A 3,283-nucleotide genomic window follows, 5' to 3' on the forward strand; every position below is an offset into this window, starting at 1 on the left:
TTGGGCCCCCTAGCGCAACGCCGGCCATGTTAGGGCGGCGCCTGTCAGTCGAGCCATCGAAAACCCTGCAAGCCATCCAGCTCACCTCTTTCCTCCCCTCCCCTTTCCTCGCTCACTTTGCCCACCTCATGGAGCCGGCAAATGAAAGGATGGCCGGCCAGATGCGGCTGGCGAAAAAAAAGCAGGTTAGTTAGTACCTGCCTACTCCTTTCTTCGCCATTGCATCCTTTGCCTGGTTCTTGGCTTGGATGAGGCAACATCCGTACAAGTACTTGAATCCCACTGTGGCTGGCGTGGTCTCGTGCGCGGGCTTCCTGTCGCTATCCCATGTAAAGAACAGACCCATCACTCCCATCATGCCCATCCTATCCTCCACACATCATCCCGTCTCATCTCTGGAAGACGTCGCATCCTAGTGAGGCCGCTTACCCGTTACTGCACTGATCGGCCACACACCGTCCTTGGCCCCTTCGTCACGCTGAGCCTCGTCACTGCCCTGGAACCTTTGGGCCCATTTCCCGCTTCTTGGGGCGGTCCTGTTGCCCCTGAAGCCACTCCGCTTCCTCAGCAGCGAATCACTGTCTCGACTCTTCCAGACTCCTCCCTATTGTCGTCTATTTGCCCCCAGCCCTCCACACCTCTCAGCTCGACGCGCAAGACACCACGAAGCCGGTCGGGCGTGCATTGTTGGGTGCCAACGCGATACGATGGCGAGGCACAGCAATCTCCGCTATCAGGGTCCCTCGATCAAGCGAGCCAAGGCCCAGTGCTGCCGGGGATGAGAGAGGCTAAGCGAAGCTTTGTTAACAACACCCTCTCGTGTCTTTGATCTCGTACATCACCATCGGTTATCCGCAACACGATTCTCAACCCCTACCCAACATCACTTCCGGGTCATACGCAGGCACACACAGCGCGCAGCATCCTCACCTTTCTCCAGAACCTGTTGCCACTCGGCTGCCGAGGCCATGTCAGGGTTGTCATCGTCATCGAGGTAGCCTGCTACCGGCCATGTCGCAAGGATGACGACCACTTTTTCCATGATATATACATGCGAGTCATGCCACAGCACGCATTTGGGTGAATACCAGCCAAGCTCGGTCACGGAGTTTTCCGCAGTTTCGTGGGCGCATACATGGACACTCTATCCAGAGGAGAAAAATAGACATGGGGGGAAAGGCCATGGCGATTTCGTAGCGACTTTACCTGGCCAAATTGAATCGAGCCACCTGCACGTCACGAGCAGCTCTTCTCCACTCAACCATGCGTACACCAATGCAGACCATGCCGCCGAACACACCTCAGGCACAGGCAACAAATACGAACAAGCTGGGCAACCGAATTTGGGGTCGCGGGTGGACCAGAGGAGCATCACATCACCAAGACCTCCACGCATTGCATGAAATCCTGCATCCCGAGCCCGCTCCCACTTACTGTCACCGCCACTCTTGGAAATTGGCCAACCGCCCGACTACTCAGCCACCAAGCCGCTGCATCCTTGACGATGATCGCCTGCCCCTCTCCGATCTCTGATCTGAGGCCGTCTCAGCCTTACGAGAGACCCTGGTTGTCGCTCTCTATCGCGTCAGCACGTTAATCCTTTTGCATTCATTAGTCTTTGACCATGCCCATGCTTTTCGATTGCTATTGGCTCTATCGTACGGCTGGCAGTGTAACGTGAGCATGCTGATCACGTCGACCCTTGCCATGTCTGGCCCATGGGCAACAATTTGACTTGGAGCCGGATTTCTCGGTTTCCGTCTATGGCGTCGGTCTTTCAGCCCGCCACAGTCGGCCATTTTGCTCCCTTGTCATGTTCTGTGAATCCACCCAACGCGCGAGCCTTGCTGAATCGTATCCAGGTCCTGAGCTTTGGGGGCCGACCCATCGAAGGTTATGTCTGATCATCGTTGTTTCGTTGGGCCGCCACCAAGTCGGTGAAGAAACACAGCCGTGCCCTCGAGTTTAACTACGAAGAACGCCAGGAGTTCTTGACATGCTCATCAGTGAGCACGTTGACGTGAGAGGCCAGTTTACGGGACGTCCAGAATCCCATTTCATGCTTGTTGGCTCCTGTGGCTCCAATCAATATGCAAAGCCATCCTTCTCAGATGTACCGACCCCGGGTTGAGCAAAATGCGCACCTGATTCGCTAACGAAATCGCAAAGATCAACGTCGCTCTGACGCAACTCTGTGCTTCCACCAGGATTCCCTCCTTCACCTCGCAACCCAGTTCCTTGAAGTTGGTCACGTGCTGTTGTTGTCGTGATTGCAAGATGTCCTCGATATGCACTGAAGCTAGTTCTGAACCTCTGTCTGTCCTGTGACGACCATCTGATCAAATGCGTGAAAAGCCGCAATGAGAAAGGTCAGGGTGGTGGATGACCCTCAGGCAAATCGACCCTCTTGACTCGCTACCATGGGTGCATAATCGGTGTCATGCACACAATGTCCTTTAACGAGGCTATTGCACAAAAACAATCGTTTCCTCGGTCTTTCTGGCGCACCGCGAAGACAACCGAGTATCGATTCATAGCATCAGTGAAACGCCTGGAAGAACGGGGTTGGCTCCGCAACTGGGAAGTCATGTCGCTATGCGGCTCCAATGTACTGACTGTGGCAGCTACTAGACCACGGTCGGTGGAGTTCAGCCAGCCTTCAAAGTCACGCGTCCGCGGCTCCCAGCCCTTCTCCGCTTCGTCCAGGCCAGCATTGCGACGCCATCGATCTCCACGATGATGACCGGCGGCTGATGCATGGCGCACAGGCCTAGCTCACCCGTGACGGATGACCACAGGGCAGCTTCCGTCTCAATGCTTTCCGAGCATCTACACCGCAACGGAGACTTCTACATCGCCTCTCCTTGTCCATGGCATGGCGTTGCATCCTTGCATGACATGTAGCGCCCGAGATACAGTCAGCCAGTGGCCATCCGGGGCGGTTCTCCGCCGTGGCTCACAGGCTAGGCGTAGAACCGGTATGGCTTCCAGCAGCGGGACATCAGGCGGAGGTCGGGTCACGAACAAGGATTGCTTGCACAACGACGCGCCCAGGGTGTAAGAGGGAAATGTGTAGCAGAAAGTCGCTGGGGCCAGGACGCTGGTTCCCCCCAGCCAGCTAGCGCGACGCGTGGGATCGTGCAGTCTTTATCTGCAAGGACGGGGCACTTCACGTCTGTCGATAGTCAGCCGCCAGGTGGCTCTCAGGACCTTGGGAAATACGCCTAGAGAAACGCGGATGAGCAGCACATGACCGTCGCAGTGCGCGGACCTCTCCATGGCT

This window comes from Verticillium alfalfae, genomic scaffold (assembly GCF_000150825.1).
Source record: "Verticillium alfalfae VaMs.102 supercont1.2 genomic scaffold, whole genome shotgun sequence".
In the NCBI taxonomy this organism is placed as follows: domain Eukaryota; kingdom Fungi; phylum Ascomycota; class Sordariomycetes; order Glomerellales; family Plectosphaerellaceae; genus Verticillium; species Verticillium alfalfae.